At 45.1% G+C, this 24679-nt stretch overlaps 1 protein-coding gene across 2 annotated transcripts in view; it reads right to left on the reverse strand.

The window, feature by feature from the left end:
- Window positions 1–24679, reverse strand: part of CENPP (centromere protein P) — a 438647-nt gene that overhangs the window by 246091 nt on the left and 167877 nt on the right. The window lies entirely within an intron of this gene.

Genomic DNA, 24679 nt, shown 5'->3' on the forward strand with positions numbered 1-24679 from the left:
TCTTGGGAATCATGCAACAAGTTTTTCACACCTGGATTTGGGGATCCTCTGTCACTCTTCCTTGCAGATCATCTCCAGTTCCGTCAGGTTGGATGGTGAACGTTGGTGGACAGCCATTTTCAGGTCTCTCCAGAGATGCTCAATTGGGTTTAGTTCAGGGCTTTGGTTGGGCCAGTCAAGAATGGTCACAGAGTTGTTCTGAAGCCACTCCTTTGTTATTTTAGCTGTGTGCTTAGGGTCATTGTCTTGTTGGAAGGTGAACCTTCGGCCAAGTCTGAGGTCCAGAGCACTCTGGAAGAGGTTTTCATCCAGGATATCTCTGTACTTGGCTGCATTCATGTTTCCTTCAATTGCAACCAGTCGTCCTGTCCCTTCAGCTGAAAAACACCCCCATAGCATGATGCTGTCACCACCATGTTTCACTGTTGGGATTGTATTGGGCAGGTGATGAGCAGTGCCTGGTTTTCTTCACACATACGACTTAGAATTATCACCGAAAAGTTCTATCTTTGTCTCATCAGACCAGAGAATCTTATTTCTCATAGTCTGGGAGTGCTTCATGTGTTTTTGAGCAAACTCTATGCAGGCTTTCATATATATTGCACTGAGGAGAGACTTCTGTTGGGCCACTCTGCCATAAAGGCCCGACTGGTGGAGGGCTGCAGTGATAGTTGACTTTGTGGAACTTTCTCCCATCTCCCTACTGCATCTCTGGAGCTCAGCCACAGTGATCGTGGGGTTCTTCTTTACCTCTCTCACCAAGGCTCTTCTCCCACAATTGCTCAGTTTGGCTGGACGGACAGGTCTAGGAAGACTTCTGGTGGTCCAAAACGTCTTCCATTTAAGGATTATGGAGGCCACTGTGCTCTAAGGAAACTTGAGTAATGCAGAAATTCTTTTGTAACCTTGGCCAGATCTGTGTCTTGCCACAATTCTGTCTCTGAGCTCCTTGGGCAGTTCCTTTGAGGTCTTGATTCTCATTTCGTCTGATATCCACTGTGAGTGGTTAGGTCTTATATAGACAGGTGTGTGCCTTTCCAAATCAAGTCCTATCAGTTTAATTAAACACAGCTGGACTCCAATGAAGGAGTAGAACCATCTCAAGAAGGATCACAAAGAAATGGACAGCATGTGACTTAAATACGAGTGTCTGAGCAAAGGGTTTGAATACTTATGATCATGTGATATTTCAGTTTTTCTTTTTTAATAAACTTGCAAAAATTTCTACATTTCTGATTTTTTCCAGTCAAGATGGGGTGCAAAGTGTACATTAATGAGAAAACAAAATTAACTTTTTAGAATTTACCAAATGGCTACAATGAAACAAAGAGTGAAAAATTTAAAGGGGTCTGAATACTTTCCGTACCCACTGTATTCATGTGTTTGAATGGCTGAGTCAAAGTCCAGACCTAAATCCCTTTGAGAATCTGTGGCAAGACTTGAAAACTGCTTTTCATAGACGCAGACGCTTTCCATCCAATCTCACTGAGCTAGAGCTAGTTTGCAGAAAAGAATGGGCAAAAATTTCAGCCTCTAGATGTGCAAAGCTGGTAGAGACATACTCCAAAAGACTTGCAGCAGTAATTGCAGCGAAAGATGATCCTATAAAATATTGACTGAATACAAATGCACGTCACCAACTTTCAGATTTATATTTTTAAAATGTATCATGTATCGTTTCCTTTACACTTCACAAATACTTGCTACTTTGTGTTGGTATATCAAATAAAATCCCAATAAAATACATTTAAGGCCACGGTCCCACTATCAGTATTTGGTTAGTATTTTTTTCTCAGGAGTGGGAGCCAAAACCAGGTGAGGAACAATCAGAGAAAAGGTATAATTGAAACAAGTCACCAATTCTGTATTTATCACCCACTCCTGGTTTTGGCTCCCACTCCTGAGAAAAAATACTGACCGAATACTGACCAAATACTAATAGTAGGGTCGTGGCCTAAGTTTGTGGGTATGTGAAAAAATGAGGAAAAGTTCATGGGGTATGAGTAAGTTTTCAAGGCACTGTATATATTGGGTTTGTGTGTGTGTGTAACATACATACATGTATGTTACACACACACACACACACACACACACAACTCCCAAAAAGTTGGAATGTTGTGTAAAATGTAAAGAGAATCAGAATGCAACGATATGAAAACACATATTAGAATGTGAAAGTTAGAAATGTTTCCATTTCATTTGAAAAAAATAACTCATTTAGAAATTGATAGCAACAATACATCTCAAAAAGTTGGGGACATGGTGAATGAAAGGCTGAAAAGTAAATGGTACTAATGAAAACAGCTGAAGGGTCAATTAACAACTAAGTTACACATGTCTGTGTATGAAATAAGCATGTTAGAGAGGGAGAGTCTCTCAGAAACAAAGATAGTCAGAGGTTCACCAATCTGTGAACAACTGTGTCTAAAATTTGTAGAACAATTTCAGAAAAATGTGCTTCAATGTAAAATTGCAAACACTTTGAATATCTCGTCATCTACAGTACATAATATCATCGAAAGATTCAGATATGTACATAAGGGACAAGACCGACATTCAATATCAGTTGCTTGTAATTTACAGACCCTCAGGCAGCAACACATTAAAAACAGACATGATTCTGTCATGCAAATAACTGCATGAGCCAAATACATCCGGAAATCATTGTCTATAAAACACAATTCAATGTGCAATCCATAAATGCTAATTAAAGCTCCATCTTACAATGAAGGAGCCATATATCAACACAATCCAGAAACACTACTGTCTTATCTGACCAAAAGCTTATTTAAAATGTATTGAGGCAAAATGAAAAACAATTCTGTGGTTAGATGAATCAAACTTTGAAATTCTTTATGGAAACCATGGATGCCATGTACTGTGGACTCAAGAGGAGAGGAACCCTTCAGCTTGTTATCATAGCACAGTCCCGGCATCTTTGATGTTATGGGGTGGCATTAGTGCATTAACATGCTGAGCATTATATAGAGGTTTCAGAAAAACATATTGTGAAGAATATGGGGGGTTTTAATGGAAGATTACAATCCTCCTTCAGCATGTGTAGCCGTAACAGGACACCTGGCTCAGCAGGTGGTCCAGCTGCTTCTCCAGCTTCTAAGTGAAAACTAACACCCCCACCACCATAGCTAGTATCCAGGCTCATACAGGATGACCTCCTGTGGAGCCCACGCTGTGTAACGGCTTCATCCAGTAAGATGGGATTTCATAAGGAGATTTAAGAAGAATATGGAGCTATCGTACATCTTGAATCTCCAAACACAGACAGCCACCCCATGCTCTCTCCTACTCCCACCTGCTAACACTTTCTCTGCTCCTCCTCACCGCAGGCGACATCTCTCCAAATCCTGGTCCTCCTCGCCATATCCCCACAGTCACTTCTAACTCCTATCCATGACCTACCACAAACTCTCGCAACCTTTCTAACCTCATACCCATCCACCTAATCTAATCCTCGCTTCCCCAGTTGCACTAACAGGAGCTTTATGAAACGCTCGCTCCGTCTGCAACAAACTTACCTACATCCACAACCTTTTCATTACTAACAAACTTTCCTTCCTCGCCATCACCAAACCCTGGCTCACCCTCTCTGACACAGCTCCCCAGCCGCACTTTCGTATGGTGGATTCCACCTTCCCCACACCCCCCTACCCAACGGAAAACATGGTGGAGGCGTAGGTTTTCTCCTGTCAGATACCTGTGCCTTCACCCAAATCCCACTGCCACCCTCCGTTACACTCCGCTCTTTTGAGGCGCACTGTGTGCGCATATACTCCCCCTTCAACCTCCAACTGGCCGTCATTTACTGACACCCAGGGCCAGCCACCACTTTCTTAGACCACTTCACCACCTGGCTGCTTTACTTAATTTCCGCTGACATCCCCACTATCATAATGGGGGACTTCAACATCCTCATCGACACTTCTCATTCATCTATCGCTAAGCTCCTGTCCCTCACTTCCTCCTGCGGCCTTGACAATGGTCTTCCACAACCACTAATAAAGATGGCCACACACTGGACCTCATCTTCACCTGCCTCTGTTCCCTATCTAACCTCTCTAACTCTCCTCTCCCTCTCTCTGACCACAAACCTACTTACATTCTCTGCCCTCCCCTCTCCAGGTCCACAATCTCCACTCCACAAACTTGCACACCCTCACAGAAACCTCAAACACCTTGACCTACACTCACTCTCTGAATCCCTCTTCCCTCTTACAGACATAAATTCCTTACACAACGCAGATGTTGCTGCTGCTTTATATAACACAACAGCTGCAACTCTCAATTCGGTTGCCCCCCTCACACATACCAAAGCTCGCACAATCAACAGGCAACCCTGGCACACCAACCTTGCTAAAGAACTGCGATGGGCCTCCAGGGTTGCTGAGCGGAGATGGAAAAGGTCCCACTCCATCGAGCACTTCATCGCATTCAAACAATCCCTCACTATTTTCAAGTCCACACTCACTGCAGCAAGACAAACATACTTCACATCTCTAATATCTTCCCTGTCTCACAACCCTAAACAGCTATTCAACACTTTCAATTCAGCCGAAGACTTTGCCTCATTCTTCAAGCAGAAGATTGATACCATTAGACCAAGCTTTTGCCTAAAGTCCCAACAGCCCCTCCTCATATCTACTCAATCTTCCTCCTCCGAACCCCACTTCTCCACCATTACAGAAGATCAAGTCTCGTCTTTACTCTCCAAATCACATCTCAGCACCTGCGAACGTGACCCAATCCTGTCCCACCTCAACCCTAACCTTACCACAGTCTTCATCCCAACCCTAACCCACCTCTTCAACCTGTCACTAACAACCGGTGTTTTCCCCTCATGTTTCAAACACGCAATAATCACACCCATCCTCAAAAAGCCCTCTCTTGAACCATCCTCTCCGGCTAGCTATCGCCCCATATCACTTCTCCCCTATGCCTCAAAACTACTGGAACAACATGTCCACCTTGAACTGTCCTCCCACCTCTCCTTATGTTCCCTCTTCGACCGCATCACTCGATTGAAACTGTCCTGACCCAAGTCACCAATGACCTACTAACCTCCAAATCCAAGCAACACTACTCCGTCCTCCTCCTCCTGGACCTGTCATCTACCTTCGACACAGTCGACCATTCCCTCTTACTACAGACTATCTCATCTCTTGGCATCACGGACTTGGCCCTAGCTTGGATCTCCTCATGCCTAACAGACAGGACATTCAGCATCTCCCACTCACTCATCACCCCTCATCTCGCCCCCTATCTGTCGATGTCCCTCAAGGTTCAGTTCTAGGACCTCTGATCTTCTCCATCTACACCTTTAGCCTGGGACAGCTCATAGAGTCTCACGGCTTTCAGTATCACCTTTATGCTGATGACACACAGATCTACCTCTCTGGACCCAATATCTCCTCCCTACTAACCAAAATCCCACAATGTCTGTCCACTATCTCATCCTTCTTCTCTGCCAGATTTCTAAAACTTAACATGGATAAAACAGAAATCATCATCTTTCCACCTTCTCATTCATCCTCCCCATCTAACCTATCCATCAACGTCAATGGCTGTTCACTCTCCCCAGTCCCACAAGCTCGCTGCCTTGGGGTAACCCTGGACTCTGACCTCTCCTTCAAACCACATAACCAAGCCCTTTCCACTTCCTGCTGACTTCAACGCAAAAATATCTCCTGCATCCGCGCATTCCTCAGCAAAGACTCTGCAAAAACACTAGTGCATGCCCTCATCATCTCCCGCCTTGACTACTGCAACCTCCTGCTCTGTGGCCTCCCTTCCAGCACTCTCACGCCCCTCCAATCTATCCTAAACTCTGCTGCCCGACTAATCCACCAGTCCCCCCGCTATTCCCTGGCCTCTCCCCTCTGTCAATCCCTTCATTGGCTCCCCATTGCCCAGAGACTCAAGTTCAAAACTCTAACCTTGGCATACAAAGCCATCCACAACCTGTCTCCTCCATACATCTGTGATCTGGTCTCCCGGTACCTAACTGCACGCAACCTCCGATCCTCACAAGATCTCCTGCTCTACTCCCGTCACATTTCCTCTTCCCACAATCGCATACAAGATTTCTCCTGTGCATCCTCCCTACTCTGGAACTCTCTACCCCATCATATCAGACTCTCACCAACCGTGGAAACCTATAAAAAAGAAACCAGAACACCAACCTTTTCCGACAAGCCTAGAACCTTCAGTAACCACCGCTCCACCACATTGCTGCATGACCAGCTCTACTCACACCTACTGTATCCTCACCCATCCCTTGTAGATTGTGAGCCCCAGGTAGGAGGGCAGGTAGGATCCTCTCTCCTCCTGTACCAGTCGCTGACTCGTTTTAAGATTATTGTAAGTGTTTTTGCTATGTATACCCCCTTTTTCACATGTAAAGCACCATGGAATAAATGGCGCTATAATAATAAATAATCCTAGCCACATACTGGTTACATTTTTGAGATCTCTGGAACAGTCCAAACACCTTCCAGGGTCTCGATCCGTTCTAGCACCTCATGGTGGGGAGATGCACAGAACGGCTAGTAGAAGCAAGGTAGCAAAGCAATGTCTGGTCTCCAGGCGAAATGGGGGCCCGGCCGGATTCAATGGCGCTAGAACCGCCGCCCTATGATCTTCCTTTGGGAAGTTATGATCATTCATAGGTTTTGGATTTTTAGCCACAAAACCCCAGGAGAGGGAGGATAAGGACCATCTCAGGGGGCGAAAAAGGGTGTGACTGACAAAGGGGTTAAAGGGCTTGTGCAACGCCATTTGCTTTGTCTTTGTCATGCTTGCTGCTCACTTCTAAAGGTGGGGTCATGTCAAGTAATGTGCTGGAAGGAACAGGAACCAGGTGGCACCCCATGCAGCCCACCACACATGATCGAACATCAAGCCGGTAACTGACATGTTTCATCTGCTTATATCTTTTGCACTGCACCTGTATTTGCATATCTGACCATTGTATATGTATAACCATTGTGTATATAGTGTTTTGTTTATTATGCCCTTTAGGCGATTAAATATATAATTTAACCTTGAGCTGCTCTTTTATCTCAATAAACTAATACACACATCCAAGGCCTTGGTTTTAACTTTCCATGCTACCGGGGCTGGTTTCTGGCCCGATATAATCCCATTAACGGACTGGGCTAATATCTAACGAGGAACTGATGGCAGTCCTACCAGGCTGATAAGGCCCAATTTCACCGGTGCTAGTGAAAGGGGCCTCTCAGTCTGTCTGGGTTGCGAGCGAGCGTGGTGCCACGTCAGCGACTGCATGGACAACATCCTCTCACTCCCTGTGCCTCCCTGGGCTCGTGTTGACAGGCAATGTCTGTGTAAAACTGTGCCAAGCTGACCTTACGTGTCCCCAGGGGGTGCGGAACGTCATGTTGGTGCAAGTGAGGAGATCGTACCACATGATCCCTCCGACGTAATAGTGACATCAGGCGGGGTGGCGTGGTGCGGGTTCATCTCACAGACAGGCGGAGGTGGTGAGGTGCAGGTTCATCACACATATGCTCCCATCCAGACAATGTCTACTTCAGGAAAGACCATGTATATTTCAGCAAGACAATGCTACACCACATACTGCATTCATCACAGCAGCATGGCTTCCCAGAAGAAGAGTTTAGGTAATGGCTCGGCACCCTGCAATCCAGACCTTTCACCAATAGCAAACATTTGGTGCATTATGGAACAAAAATTCTAGTTAAGATCCAGAACTGTGGAGCTTACATCAGACAAGACTGGTAAAACCCTACTCTCCCAAATCTCCAGCAATTGGTCACCTCACTTCTGTAAGGCAGAGCTAGTCATCATGCTGGGGGACACTCGCTTCACCGGGTCAATTAAAGCACACCAGGCAACACCTTTCCGGTATTTCACAATCCAGCAGTTTATTATTTATCATAAACCGCTCAGAACTGAGTCCATCTCAGTGGCTCACCGACATATTACACATATAATGTCCAAGAGCCTTTCCAGTGACAGATATGTCCACTTGGCTACAGATACAGCCTTCAGCAAGGTAGCAATATAAATGTCCACATCAATCAGTGTTTTTACCTTTGCCGGGTTTTAGCTACTTCAGGTTTGTTCTGCCACAGCTGTGGCTTTACGGCTTCCCAGATGGGGGTCTCCAGCCCTCGTACCTTCAAAGGCTACTGGTATGTTTACACACCTAACATCCAGCCTCTGCTTTCCAGGACTCTTGTCTTCCAAGCCTCTTGTCCTCCAATGCTACTGGCATCACTTACACACAAGGATCCAGCCTCTGCCTTTCAGGCTTCACCAGGCTTCACTAGGCCTCACTAGGCCTCACACTCTAACGGTATCCCACACAGGGAACAGGCCTCACACCTTTCACACACTGTCTCAAAACTACCAGGGTTTATATATCCTCCAGTGCACACACAGGACCTGTGCTGATGTCACAGTCATGTGATCAGACCTTCTGTGTGCACAGGACCTGTGCTGATGTCACAGTCATGTGATCAGTCACCTGAGGGGCAGGTACATGGTCAGCCAAAACACACCCTGGACCATTACAGTAATGCCGCAAGCCACTGCATTACACTTCCCAGATGTTTACAGACTCTTGCAAAATGAAGAGGGAATGCTCCACAACGGTCCCAACTTAGTTGAGATGTGTTACTGCCATCAATTTCTTAAGTTATTCGTTTTTCGAATGAAATGAGGAAAATGTCTAACTTTCAACTACTGATCTGTGTTCTATGTTCTGTTGTGAATAAAACATTTCAGTAAGAGATTCATTGCAACTTTGTTTTCTTTAAATTTTACACACCACCCTATGTGCTTGTGATGCTCCTGTGAGAACATCATGTGATCGCCAGGTCCCGTCACGTTGCAAGAACTGGTGGGTTTTAGCAGAAACCCATAGCAGCTCAACAGTGAACTCAAAAAGCTGAATTTCCCCTGTAAGGCCTCATTCAGATGTCCAATATTCTCGCACGAGTGCTATCCGTGGTTTTCACAAAGAGCACTCGAACCTGTGATAGTCTATGGGACCATTCACATGTCCCAGATATTTTGCGGAGACATGTCCAATTTTGATCCGAGGGTCCGAGAAAAAAAATTGCCAATGTAAGTTTATGGGTCCGAGAAAAAAAATCAGACTGATCTTGGATGACATCCAATTGCAGTCCGATTTTTGCGGACTGTCAAAAAGGGGAAGGTGGAGAAACTTTTTTTTTATTTTTTTAAAATGTGTTGTATTTCTATCACTGGTTGTAGTAATTCACTTGCCATAGACTTCAAGGCAAGTTACATGCGACTTGTGTGCGAGTTATTTGAGGTTTGGCCATGTTTTTAACAACAAAATCACAACTCTAAAATAGTCGCGCGACAGAAAATCGTAGACAAGTTGCACAGATGATTTTGACTGAACAACTTGTCTGAGAATTGCTATCGCGGTACACATGTTACTGTGAAGCCAATCCAAATCCTAATAGTCACTTATAACCACCACTAACCTAAACCGTAGTTTGTAGCAACGTACGCCCCTTGAAAAAAATAAACTAAATAAATATGTCCATTATTTAAAACTAATTGTAATGGAAAAGGGACTGCAGTTTAAAGCATATTCTTGAGCCATTTTGTGGCTTTTTTTTTTTTTAAGAAAGCAAAATTTAAATGTATGAATGTAAAAATGACATAATATATTAGAGTCCAAATATCATAAAAAGAAGAGGCAAAAATCATTTTAATAACCAAATGAGAACAAAAACATTGTGTTCTTGAAACTGCATATATGAAAAAAATGTACATGGTTATGAGTTGGAGGAAAATGTCCTAGTGTTAACATGATTACACAAGGAATTCTCATAAGATGCCACCTTTGTCACAATTAATTTTGTAAAATTTCTGATCTGCCAGATATGTACCATTTTAAAGTGTGTGGTGCATAAAACGCGATTATCCTCTGTTGCATCACTCAATGTACAATTCCAAACTCCCTCTTGAAGAACTCCATAAGATGCTTCATGAAATTCAGACTCCAGAGAATAATAAACATAAAATGTAAAAAACAAAAAAAAAATTATAATTTACCTCACCTATCACCTGTCCAGATGCTCTGCTGTTTGCAGCCCGCCATCCAGTCCTCAGAGTAGTCTCTTCTTTCCCCCACTGCAAGTCGCATATTCCAGCCTGTTCACTCTAGGACGGGACTTTCGGCCACAATCAGGACTCTGAAGTCACTGCTCTTTGACACGTCATGGTATCACAGACGTTTGAGGCACAGTGACCTCTGAGGCCTTGTTGAGGCCAGAAGTCCTGGCCTAGGATGAACATGCCAGAGAAACAATAGCAGAAAGAAGAGGCCCAGAGGATCAGACGGAGAGCAGTGTAAGAGCTGGACAGGTTAGCGGTGACACAAGTATGTACGTTTTTTAAACTTTTGCCGTCTTTCTACGGTTTACAAACTTGCCACCATTTTGCCGAATCTACACAAAGCAAATTTAAATAAATCCATATACTAAAAAAGTGGATTTTTTGTATATTCAAAGAGTATTCAATTCCACTCAAATACATTCGCTAATCTCTACACCTCCCCGTCTAATGGATATCTGTGGTTTGCTGGTGACCAGAGAATGCTACCTACTGGAATGCATTAGTCTTTACTGAAAAATTTGGTGGAGGAGGGTTCATTGCATGGGGATTATTTTTAGGGTTTGTGTTAGATCCCTATTTCCAACTGTGGTACTGTTAAAGAGTACCTTTCACATTAAACTGTGCATTGCTTGTAACACAGTTGGGTCTGACGCTTCGGCTCTCCAGCACTGCTGATATCCTGTGCTCTGGCTCTCCAATAGCAGGAAGGAATTCAGCGACTGCGGCGTTCACAGCATGTTCACATGAGACAAATCTTGTATCAGGAGAGCATGCTGAGCAAGGCTGCAGATTTTACTTTACTGTGGGAATTTGTTTTTTTTCACTCTATGACGTGGCCATATTTTGACTGGCCAGCGCTGTTAGGAAATTCAAAAGCTAAAGGGAATCTGTCACCCCCTGGCACTTATCTGACCTCGAATATGGGCATAGAGGTGATAGAAATGTAAATGTATTCCTACCTGTATGCCTAATATTAGAGGTCTTGTTGCTGTGAAATGTCTTTTTATTCATACAAGTTTCTGTGTTCCAGTGGGGCCCTGAAGAAATCCCTGCCTCCTGTGGTAATTATAATATTTCCCCACTCCCCTGCATGTCACAGTTCCTTGTGATGTGTAGTTGCAGCAGCCAAATCCATGCACTGTGACATGCAGGGGAGGGGGGAAACATTGTAATTCACACAGGAGGTGAGGATTTCTTCCAGGCCCTGGCTCCACAGCATCAGAAACTTGACTGAATAAAAAGACATTTCACAGCAACAAAACATCTAATATGAGGCATACAGGTAGGTGTAGATTTACATTTCTATCACCTGTATGCCCATATTAGAGGTCAGATAAGTGCCAGGGGGTGACAGATTCCCTTTAAAGGTTAAAGCAAAAGGTATTTCCACGAGATGTTCTCATGGCAGAGATAAAAGAATGTTTGTAGATTTGTACTTGTCAAACACCTGTTTTATACATGACTTGTGTTAGCAACACCTGTAAGTTAGATAAGCAGGGATATTCAGGGGGAGACAGTTCAAGATAGCCTCGTGACTTCAAGTATCTTTTGTATGATAACTAACTTTCCAATAAGTAAATCAGACAAATAGATTTTAACCAATAAGAAATAGGCAAGTATATCTGAGTGACTCTATTGTATTCTAAGTGTATAAAAAGTCCGGTGATGTATATATAAGTTAGACAATGCATATGACCAATGCCTTGTCCACCTGCTGCAAATATAAGAATAAAAACTGCCTGGTCCTGGGTGACACCGCGCCTCGGGAAATAATTTTTCTTACAAGCGCCATAATGGAGAAAGAGCAAATGCCCACAGAAAAGTTCTGGAGTATATGTCTAGTTAGTTGAAGGGAAAATTTGCATCTTTAGTACCGGGGCATAACATTTGAAAGAAAAGGCATTGAAAAAAATAAAATCTATTTCAGAGTCAGAGGAACAGTAGCAATTGAAAGAAGTACACGGTTGTCAGGAACGACAGCGATGACACCGGGGAGATCACACAATATCTCCCCGCTGCTGTCACTCTGTCAGGATTGAGCAGGGATTCGCGCACACACGATCCCGATTACCCACTACGTAGCTATCGGCAAGTGAGCAGAAAGCGTATGGCGCGTGCACCTCCGGGTTCCAACACATGGAATACAGTGGTTACGGGAAGTATTCAGACCCCTTTAAATTTTTCACTCTTTGTTTCATTGCAGCCAATTGGAAAATTCTAAAAAGTTCATTTTTTTTCTCATTATAGTACACGCTGCACCCCATTTTGACTGAAAAAAAAATAGCAATGTAGAAATTTTTGCAAATTTATTAAAAAAGAAAAACTGAAATATCACATGGTCATAAGTATTCAGACCCTTTGCTCAGTATTTAGTAGAAGCACCCTTTTGAGCTAGTACAGCCATGAGTCTTCTTGGGAATGATGTAACAAGTTTTTCACACCTGGATTTGGGGATCCTCTGCCATTCTTCCTTGCAGATCCTCTCCAGTTCCGTCAGGTTGGATGGTGAACGTTGGTGGACAGTCATTATCTGGTCTCTCCAGAGATGCTCAATTGGGTTTAGTTCAGGGCTTTGGTTGGGCCAGTCAAGAATGGTCACAGAGTTGTTCTGAAGCCACTCCTTTGTTATTTTAGCTGTGTGCTTAGGGTCATTGTCTTGCTGGAAGGTGAACCTTTGGCCAAGTCTGAGGTCCAGAGCACTCTGGAAGAGGTTTTCATCCAGGATATCTCTGTACTTGGCCGCATTCATGTTTCCTTCAATTGCAACCAGTTGTACTGTCCCTTCAGTTGAAAAACACCCCCATAGCATAATGCTGCCACCACCATGTTTAACTGTTGGCATTTTATTGGGCAGGTGCTGAGCAGTGCCTGGTTTTCTCCACACATACCGCTTACAATTATCACCAAAAAGTTCTATCTTCGTCTCATCAGACCAGAGAATCTTATTTCTCATAGTCTGGGAGTCCTTCATGTTTTTTTGAGCAAACTCTATGCAGGCTTTCATATGTCTTGCACTGAGGAGAGGCTTCCGTCGGGCCACCCTGCCATAAACGTCCGACTGGTGGAGGGCTGCAGTGATAGTTGACTTTGTGGAACTTTCTCCCATCTCCCTACTGCATCTCTGGAGCTTAGCCACAGTGATCTTGGGGTTCTTCTTTACCTCTCTCACCAAGGCTCTTCTCCCACGACTGCTTAGTTTGGATGGACAGCCAAGTCTAGGAAGACTTCTGGTGGTCCCAAACTTCTTCAGTTTAAGGATTATGGAGACCACTGTGCTCTTAGGAACCTTGAGTAATGCAGATATTCATTTATAACCTTGGCCAGATCTGTGCCTTGCCACAATTCTGTCTCTGAGCTCATTGGGCAGTTCCTTTGAGCTCATGATTCTCATTTGGTCTGTGAGCTGTGAGGTCTTATATAGACAGGTGTGTGCCTTTCCAAATCAAGTCCTATCAGTTTAATTAAACACAGCTTGACTCCAATGAAGGAGTAGAACCATCTCAAGGAGGATCACAAGGAAATGGACAGCATGTGACTTAAATATAAGTGTCTGAGCAAAGGGTCTGAATACGTATGGCCATGTGATATTTCAGTTTTTCTTTTTTAATAAATTTGCAAAAATTTCTACATTTGTTTTTTTTTCAGTCAAGATGGGGTGCATAGTGTACTTTAATGAGAAAAAATGAACTTTTTAGAATTTACCAAATGGCTGCAATGAAACAAAGAGTGAAAAATTTAAAGGGGTCTGAATACTTTCCGTACCCACTGTATGTGTATACGCACCCGTACAGATACTGCCAGCTTCACGATAGCCCATTTATGATTATTCGCTGCCACCGCTGACCCAATTTGAACTATAATACAGGCCGGGTCGGACGCCTGCATTCTGGCGATTATAGGACAAAAGAAACAGGACTATGGAAACTACACTCACATGTTAATTGGGTCAGTAGTAGAGATGAGCGTTGTTCGACTCGAACTGTTCGCCAATCTCAAATTTGAGCTGTTTTGGGCGGTGTTCGAGCCGTTCGGCGAACACGAACGATTTGAGAAAAATTCGGCTGTTCGAGGTTATGTTCGATAACTGTTCGTGCACCAAAATCATAACTGGATTTTTTCTCAGTAATGATGAAAATTAATGTTAATACGCAGTTTGAGTGTACAGCGGGGTGGGGGGAGGGGCAGGGGATGGATCTCTGCAGGAATAATGAAGATCTCCATTTTTTTTCTCTTTCCCGCATTTACAGTGGGGAGGTGCAATCTGTCAGCCTATCAGCAGCGCACACACGGAGCGAAGTGCTTTTTTTCACACAAGCAAGGGCATGTGTCATTGGCAGTGCATGTCACATGTCCTTGCCCTATAAGACAAAGCCATTTTCCCCGTCGCCACCATTTTCTCACTGCTGCAGCTGCGTGTTAGACGGCACCGCTGTTGCTGTGTGCGCTATACCTTGTTAATTTCAAGCCAATTTTCGCACAAATCTACAGATAGCTTGGGAGTAGGGAATAGTTGTGATTGCAGTCCTTTTAAGGACTAGGTTACAGCATTTCCTACGACTTTTATCAGGCAGGTCTGTGCTCTTAAATAGATTGTGGGAGTAAAGACTAATTGTAATTGCAGTCCTTTTCAGGACTAGGTTACATCAGTTCCTATCAGTTTTTGCCAGGCAGGTCTGTGCCAGTGCTGTGCAAGTTTTTTTCACAGCATTTGGCTGAATCTAGCAAAGCTAATCCTTTTTGGCCTATTGCAGAGTGTGTTAGTCAGTGGAGTAGCCCATCTGTGTTGCAAGATATACCACCTGTGTATAGAATACCAATTTTTTTACTGCACCTAGTGAAGTAAAATCTTTTGGGCATAGCATCATTCTATTAGTCCATCTATACTGACCTCCATCAGGTTGCAAATTGAATATAATTTTTTTCTGCATCTAGCTCTGAAAAAATATTTGGGCTTCTAGCAGTGTGTGGGACTTGTTCTATTAGTCCATCTATACTGACCTCCATCAGGTTGCAAACTGAATATAATTGTTTTCTGCATCTAGCTCTGAAAAAATATTTGGCCTTCTAGCAGTGTGTGGGACTTTCTCTATTAGTCCATCTATACTGACCTTCATCAGGTTGCAAATTAAAAATAATTTTTATCTGCATCTACCTCTGAAAAAATATTTGGGCTTCTAGCTGTGTGTGGGACTTGTTCTATTAGTCCATCTATACTGACCTCCATCAGGTTGCAAACTGAATATAATTTTTTTCTGCATCTAGCTCTGAAAAAATATTTGGCCTTCTAGCAGTGTGTGGGACTTTCTCTATTAGTCCATCTATACTGACCTCCATCAGGCTGCAAATTAAAAATAATTTTTATCTGCATCTACCTCTGAAAAAATATTTGGGCTTTTAGCTGTGTGTGGGACTTGTTCTATTAGTCCATCTATACTGACCTCCATCAGGTTGCAAACTGAATATATTTTTTTCTGCATCTAGCTCTGAAAAAATATTGGGCTTCTAGCTGTGTGTGGGACTTGTTCTATTAGTCCATCTATACTGACCTCCATCAGGTTGCAAACTGAATATAATTTTTTTCTGCATCTACCTCTGAAAAAATATTTGGCCTTCTAGCTGTGTGTGGGACTTGTTCTATTAATCCATCTATACTGACCTCCATCAGGTTGCAAATTAAAAATAATTTTTTGTCTGCATCTAGCTCTGAAAAAATATTTGGCCTTCTAGCAGTGTGTGGGACTTTCTCTATTAGTCCATCTATACTGACCTCCATCAGGTTGCAAATTCAAAATAATTTTTTGTCTGCATCTAGCTCTGAAAAAATATTTGGCCTTCTAGCAGTGTGTGGGACTTTCTCTATTAGTCCATCTATACTGACCTCCATCAGGCTGCAAATTAAAAATAATTTTTATCTGCATCTACCTCTGAAAAAATATTTGGGCTTCTAGCTGTGTGTGGGACTTGTTCTATTAGTCCATCTATACTGACCTCCATCAGGTTGCAAACTGAATATATTTTTTTTCTGCATTTACCTCTGAAAAAATATTTGGGCTTCTAGCTGTGTGTAGGACTTGTTCTATTAGTCCATCTATACTGACCTCCATCAGGTTGCAAATTGAATATCATTTTTTTCTGCATCTAACCCAGCCAATAGTTTTGGCCTAATACCACAATTTGGCCACTCAGCTCTGCTCGGTTCCCATCCATTGTTTTTTTGTGCAAACAACTCCAGAGTTGTGAATTAGTTAACCACCAAAATGAGTGGAAAAAGGCCTGCTGCTGGTGGAAAGGGGAATAGGGGTGTTGGGAAGGGGAAAAAAGGTTGTGTCCGTGGGGTAGGTGTTAAAGCAACAGTAACATCTGCAGAAGAAAGACCATCTTCCAGCCAAACTAAAATGTCTACTTCTTTTAGCGGACAATGTGATAAGATCCCTTTCTTACGGCCACGCCAATCGCTACAAATTCCAGATGAGGCACAAAAACAGCAGGTGCTTCAACGGATATCAAGTGCTCCTTTAAGTGGGCTCTCCTCCACATCAACTTCAACATCACAAATACTCCAGTCCTCAAAGGTGTCACCCCAATCGCACTTGCTTCCTCACAGCTCCCAAATCTCCAGCTGCCCGTCTGAGTATGAGGTAGAACAGATGGTTGAGTCTGCAGAGCTGTTTACTCATACTATAGCCTGGGAATCAGAGGTCGACTCCAGCGCTTCTATGAATCCAGACGAGGAAATGATCTGCACTGATGCCCAGAATCTTTATGAGTCGGATCCAGGACCAGACGCAGAAGGTTCTGACCATAATGCAGACCCTCATTCCGAAACTGTAACTCCTGTTGGTGGAGACAATGAGGAAGACGATGATGAGACTCAAATACCTGATTGGAGCGACAACTTTAGTTTTTTGTCAGGGCAGGAACAGGTTGGCTCTGAGGACGACTGGTGTGATAACGCACAGGGTGATGATGATGAGGTTGGAGATCCCACTTACTGTCAACCCACAGTCAGCCAAGAGATGAGGTCAGCAGAGGAGGTGGAGGAAGATGCTAGTGACGACGAGGTCAGGTTGCGCCTTCCTGGACAGAGACGTAGTACTGGAAGCACGTCAACAACTGCATCCTCAAACACAACTCTGCCTCTCACCACAAGTCGTGGTGGCTCTTCAAGTCGCATGGGTGCTAAGCCTTGCATAGCCTGGGCATTTTTTCAGATCGATAAAGATGACCCAACTCGTGTTATCTGTAACATTTGTCAGCAAAAGCTAAGTAGAGGCCAAAAAATACATAGTTTGAGTACTTCATGCATGAACCGGCACATGGACATGAAGCATAAGTTGCAGTGGGAAGCTCAGTGTGCTACAATGCGGCCTAGCCGGCCGGGCCAACCACCGTCTGCTATATCTTGTGCATCCGCGGCCTCTTCATCCTCTGTGACTGGGGGGACAGCAGTCACACCTGTTTTGGGGCGCAGACCTGCCACCTCTTTACCCGCAACAGCCAGCGTGATTGGCAGGTCATCATTTTCTTTGGAGGTGGTAACACCAGCTGGTGTTGAGCGCTGCCCGACATCGATAGCACCACCTTTGGATCAAGGCAACCTAACATGTCCGCCTGCATCTTCCTCACAGACCGGCAGTTTGCCAGGGACACCCTTATCAACCCCGTCTAAGCACAATAGTCAGCCCTCGGTCCCTCAGATGTGGACAAGTAAAAGACCATTTCCTCCTAGCCATGAGAAAGCTAAGAGGTTGAATTTCACCATCTGCAAGCTCTTGGCTACAGAAATGCTGCCTTTCCGCCTGGTGGACACAGAGGATTTTCGAGACCTTATGTCCGTCGCAGTGCCCCAGTACCAGATGCCCAGTCGGCACTACTTCTCAAAGAAAGGTGTGCCTGCGCTCCACCAGCATGTCGCACACAACATCACCGCTTCTTTGAGAAACTCTGTGTGTGACAGGGTGCATTTCACCACAGACACTTGGACGAGTAGGCATGGACAGGGGCGTTACATGTCGCTGACTGGGCACTGGGTAACTATGGTGACAGCAGGACAAGGGGCTGCTGTCCAAGTCTTGCCGTCCCCACGAGTTGTGCGTCAATCCTCTTTATGTCAAAGTTCCTCCACTGCTTCTGCCTCCTCAACCTCCTCTCGGTCTTCCACCTGCACCCAAAGCCTGTCTGGTCATGCCACAAGCTTTCTAACTGCGCAGAAAGGATCCTGCACACCTCCTTACTATGCTGGCAGTAGGGCTCAATGTCATCAGGCGGTTTTTACTTTGAAATGTCTGGGAAATGTGAGTCACACAGCTGAGGAGTTGTGGTCAGCTCTGGAGAACCAATTTCATGAATGGTTGTCTCCACTGGACCTGAAACCAGGGAAGGCCGTGTGCGACAATGCTGCAAACCTGGGTGCGGCCCTTCGCCGGGGCAATGTCACACAAGTGCCTTGTATGGCTCACGTGTTGAACCTGGTTGTCCAGCAATTTTTAGCCCACTATCCCAGACTAGATGGCCTTCTGCAGAGGGCACGGTCGCTGTGTGCTCACTTCCGCCGTTCGCATCCCGCAGCTCAGCGACTTACATCTCTACAGAAGTCGTTGGGCCTGCCACTTCACCGGCTAAAATGCGATGTGCCTACCCGGTGGAATTCAACTCTGCACATGTTGCAGCGACTGTGGCAGCACCGACAAGCCCTGGTGCAATACGTTCTGACGTATAGCCTGGGCCAACAAGATCTAGAGGTGGGGCAAATCACGGTGGAGGAGTGGTCTCAGATCAGGGACCTATGCACCCTTCTGCACAGTTTTGAAATGGCGACGAAGATGTTTAGTGCTGACGATGCCATTATCAGCATGACTATTCCGGTGATTTACATGCTGGAGCACATGTTAAACAGAATTCGGAGTCAGGTGGTGGCACAAGAGGAGGTGGAGGAAGTAGAGGAGGAGGAGTTGTATGCGGAAGGGCTAACATCTGCAAGGTCCAGACGGTCGGCAGCACCAAGGCGGCAGGCATGTGAGGGTGGGGGAGATGGTTTTACCAGGGCGCATGGTAGCAGCCAAACTAGTGTGGAAGGTGCAGGAGCCCAGGAAGAAGTGGAGGACGAACTGATGGAAGACTCATCAGATGAGGGAGACCTTGATCACATTTCTGTTGTGCGAGGTTGGGGGGAGAGGACAGAGGAAGGAAGCATGATTGTTACCTCGCCACCAACACAACAGGGACTTGGTGCTCCTGGATGCGCAACACACATAAGTGCCTTCTTGCTGCACTACCTGCAACATGACACTCATATTGTCAGAATTCGAAGTAATCATGACTACTGGGTTGCCACACTCTTAGATCCCCCAAACTTTTCGATCAACCTTTTCATTTTAATAAAGACCAAAAAAATGGTCATTCTTGAAATTATAAGCATTAGTAGGTTATTAGAAACTGAAATCAAACAGTTTTCAACTCAAAACTTTATTCTAGGTGATGTTACATTTTCACATAGGACCCCTTGTTCGAAAGGAGCTTCTGAACTCTCTCGTCCATTGAATTTGTCAGGTTTTGGATGGTTTCTGCTTCAATTGTTTTGCATGAGGACAGAATACCCTCCCAGAGCTGTTGCTTAGATGTGAACTGCCTCCCGCCATCATAGACACTCCTTTTGATGATGCTCCAGAGGTTCTAAATGGGGTAGAGGTCAGGGGAGCATGGGGGTCACACCATAAGTTTGTCCCCTTTTATGCCCATATCAGCCAGAGATGCAGATGTTTTATGTGCAGCATGAGATGGTGCATTATCATGCAAAAAAATGATCTTGCTGTGAAATACACGGTTCTTCTTCTTGAACCATGGCAGGAAGTGCTGTTTGAGAAAATCCACATACATTATGGCGTTCATCTTTAGCGCCTTCAGGGATCCTAAAGGGGCCGACAATCTCTCTCCCCATGATTCCAGCCCAAAACATTACTCCACCTCCTCCTTGTTGGCGCTGTAGCCGTGTTTGCGTGGGGTGTCCATCAACCAGCCATCCTCCACTCCATCCATCTGGACCATCGAGCGCTGCACGGCACTCATCCGTGAACAAAACAGTTTTGAAATCAGTCTTCATGTAATGTTTGGCCCACTGGAGCCATTTCTGCTTGTGTGAAGTGGATAGAGGAGATCAACAGGATGGCGTATGCACAGCTGCAAACCTCTGAAGGACCCTGCATCTTGTTGTTCGGGGGACGTTGGAGGCACCAGCAGCTTCAAAAACTTGTCTGCTGCTATGACAAGGCTTTTTTGCCGCTGCTCTTTTAACCTGACGTAATTGCCTGTAGGAAAGAGTCCTCAATTTGCCCTTATCAGCACGCACACGTGTGTACTGTGAATCAGCTACATACTTCTTGATTGCCAAGACACTTCATTCTGATCATCGCACAATGTTGATTGTAGTCATGCCTTGACCTAAACACTCCACAATTTGTTGCTTCTCAGCAGCCGACACATCCTTTTTCTTTCCCATTTTGGCAGAAAATGTAGGCTGCTTAATCATGTGAGACAGCCTTCTTAAGTAGTCTTGCCTTTCATTGGACACACCTGCCAAACTAATTAGCACAGGTGTCTGCAATTGCTTACAGTGATATAAAGAGCCCTGACACACATCACCATCAATGAGTTTAACTGACAAACAAACAAATTCTTCCCTTATCACTCCTAAACACTTTTTGCATAATAATTTGGAACACAGTGTACATGTGCTTTTCCACAAAACACCAGTGGTTCACGTAGTGAATCTTACAGTTCTAACTTGCCAACCGTGGTCTGTATGGAGTTGTTCAATAAAGGGCCCAAAATTAAGATAACATAGATGGGAGAGGTCTCTATGAATAGGAATTCCTAAGTATTTGATACCCTGTGAGGGCCAGGCAAAGGGAAAGTTGGACTGGATGGAATCCTATATGGATTTGGGGAGGGAGACATCGAGGGCCTCAGACTTCGCTGCATTGATTTTAAAATTTGACCATGTAACAAAGTGATCTATTTCAGCCATAACAGCATGGATGGATATATGTGATTGAGTGATATATACTAGGACATCATCAGCAAATAGAGAGCACTTGTACTCGGTGCCTCCCACCTCAATCCACCTAATATTGGGGTTATGGCGAATTGATGAGAGCAGGTGCTCCGTCACTAGGATGTATAAGAGAGGGGACAGAGGACATCCCTGCCTTGTCCCATTGGTGATTGTGAAAGGTGATGAAAATGTTCTGATGCACCCCCTGGGCCTTGGGACACCCGGAGCCGGACCCTTTTTGGTGGATGCTGGTGGTTGTAGTCTTCGTGGCGGTGACCCGGTTCCGTGGCTCAGGGTGGTCAAACCAGTGGCGGAACTATTTATGTGGTTTTGATGTTTAAATGTCCGACTACGCCACCCGTGGATTGCGGTCAGAGTGAACCGCCGCTGCAGACCGCTGAGGCTGGTGTTGTGGGTGCAGCAGAGCGTAGCATAACTCCCCATGGGAGGAGTATAGCCTCAGGGCAGTGTATGCGGAGGATGGGGGTGATGGTGCAGGGTAGCAGCAGTAACGACACGGAGTCAGTGATGCAGTCCAGGGCCTTTACTCACAGTTCTTATTATCCAGACCACGTCTGCAGGTAACGGCTGCCCACGTCATACTGTGCTCACCAGGTGAGGGGCTCAGACAACTCCCAGATAACTTTGGAGCGCTTCACAGGACCCCCTGTGTGTGTCCTTTGTCTCGCCTTTCTTACCAACCCTTCTGTCCGGCTGCCTCGGGCCTCCTCTTGGTAAACTTGGCGCCAGTTTCCCTGACCCTATGTGGTGCCTTCCTAGCGGGTGTAGCGAGGGGCTGCGCCACATAAAATGTCACAGCCTCCGGTTTCTAGCTGAGGGTCGTTTCCTGCCTCCACTAGTTTCGGGGACCGGTCTCCCCCTTTGGCCTGACCCCTCCACGCAGGTGGATTCGGGCGTGCGGTGGCGACTCGCCCGTCCGCACCCCTGGGATCCCTTCATTCCTTGTTCCTGGAGCCTTCTCCGCTCCTATTCCTTCCTTCTCCCTCTTCCAGGCTTGGGCCTCTGTTACTAGGCCCGCCTCCGGAGCAGAGCTCATGCAGAGCCCCTGCTCCCTGCCACTTCTGCTCAGACTTCTCTGCACTGAACTAAGATGGTGCCCACCTTTTATACTCCCTTCTCAATGCACCCAGGAACTGCTTCCTCCCTGCTCCTGCACTACAGGGTTCCCCTTCCTCAGTGTTCCCTCCCCCCACTCCAGCCAGGGACAGGGACTGTCGTGCCCATCTCAGAGGCATATTGGTCGCCCTGCCCCACGGCAATGTGGTGAAATGCATGCAGGTGTCGGGTCCTGATCCACACTCCATCCTTACCTGAGAGTGAGATATCACACCTCTGGGTGAGGTGCAATACCTCTGTAGCAACCGAGCCCTCAGGGTGCTACAGTTCCATTTATCTTCAGCCTAGGTGACGTATTGTGATACAGGGCCGTGATTTTGGCTAGACCCCTACCCCAAGCTTTTTAAGAGAATCATATATGGCGTGCCAGGAGACTCTATGGAATGCTTTCTCAGCATCCAACGAGAGTATCTAATTACAAATTTTTAACTGCATCTAGCCCAGGAAATACTTTGTGCCTAGTAGCAGTGTCTGCTAGTCAGCGGATTATCCCGGCTGTTAAGCAAGCTACACCACCTGTAGTTTGGACACTTAATTTTTTCAAAGGAAATGCTTCGGGACCACGGGATACTCAGTGAAGAGCATCAGGAGGCACCCCAAGGCATAGGGGCTGGGACTGGCAGTAGGATGCCTTGCGGTGGACAGCCGAGCTCGATCCTTATAAAAGCTTTTTAACTGCAGCAGCTTTAGTGGACGCTACTGGAGCTGGAATTACGCGGCTGCTGGTATGAGACTTGCCCTCCAATAGATCCTTGTAAATGGATTTAAAGTGTATTCATTCAAATTAGAGAGACAATTTAAATTAAAAAGCTTAGAGCTGCCTCCACCACAGGGGGGCTCGCTCGACCCACCAGCGGACAGGCACCAGTATTGGGAGAGGGGGGCTGGCCGTCAGGGTTCACCGCGGCTCTGGCACAAACCCGACGACACCGAGGTGGCACGGGCAGGAGCGGACTGAACGTGTCGGCTTCTCACTTTTTGGATTTTAGAAGGGCATGACATGCCTATATCTGTGTCTCCCCCTCCTTTTACTCCTCCACCTCTTTTCTTTTCGCATGACTATATGTACTTGTCACTTTTCCATGTGTTAGTTGTGTCTTCTGAGCAGTTTGTCAGCTTTTGGACACCTTTGAAGGTGTTTTCTATGTGTTTCTATGTGTTTTTGTTTGCCTGCCATTGGTTTTAACGGTGTTCGAAGGTGTTCGGCGAACACACGGGTGTTCGACGAACCGAACCGAACTCGAACACTACGGGGGTGGCTCAACACTAGTCAGTAGCACCTTTTGTGCTAGCAGTTGCTTACAAGCTACTTCTGTTATGTGGGCTAATTTGCATGGAGCCACTGGCCAAGTGTCAGCTCTTCTTCTTTGACAAATACTATAGGGGAGAGGGGATGAAGAGGAGTTTGGGAGAGAGAAATTCTTAATATTCCTATGACAACGGTTTAAATAAAAAACACCACTTAAGGGTATTTTAGACAACTGCATGCTTCCAGATATTTATGACAGCAGTTTAGGGAGGGCTTTTCCTGTTCCAATATGTTTGTGCCCCTGAGCATAAAAGGAGGTCCATAAAAACATGGTTTGAGGAGTTTGGTGTGGAAGGACTCGAGTGACATCAACCTAATTAAACACCTTTGAGATTCATTGGAGCACAGTGAGCCAGACCTTCTTGTCCAGCATCAGTAGCTGGGGTCTTACCTCACAAGTGTTCTTTTGGCTAAGTGGAGAAAAATTCAAAAATCTTGTAGAAATTATTCTAAGAGTGGGGGCTGTAAAGGTGCAAAATGGGCCCAAATTCATATTAAAAGCATATTCCCATCACATGAACTAAAGGTACATTGATAGTATATGCTTTGACTTTATGATATGTTGGGGGTCAACATCTGGGATCTTCAGCGTTATGAAACCTTCACTGTTTTTCCTGCACACTTGATCCTATTTATATGAATGAAGCTGTGCTCGAGTTCCTCTGCACAGATCTTTCATCCTCAGGATCGGAGAGGGTCCCAGAAGGAGGGCCATCATTGATCATAAAATTATGAAAAAGGAAAATTGAAATTGGATGTCCAAGGAGCCCAGATAGTCAGGTGTCCACATACTTTTGGCTATATGGTGTGTTTTACAATATGGAAGATTTAGTGCTCACAAAAAGTGCAGTATGCAGGTCTGATATAGAAAAATGACAACATATCATGAATAATCTGTAAAATTATGAAGCTACACTAATAAAACCAAAATACAGCACATTCTTGTAATATTTTACCTTGGTTTAATGAACATGCTTCTTTGTCATAAAAACTTGCCCAGACAAGCCATCTACAATTACCAATCA

Source organism: Phyllobates terribilis, unplaced genomic scaffold, assembly GCF_046119375.1.
Source record: "Phyllobates terribilis strain yellow unplaced genomic scaffold, ASM4611937v1 Scaffold_8__6_contigs__length_399053987, whole genome shotgun sequence".
NCBI classification, from domain to species: Eukaryota; Metazoa; Chordata; class Amphibia; order Anura; family Dendrobatidae; genus Phyllobates; species Phyllobates terribilis.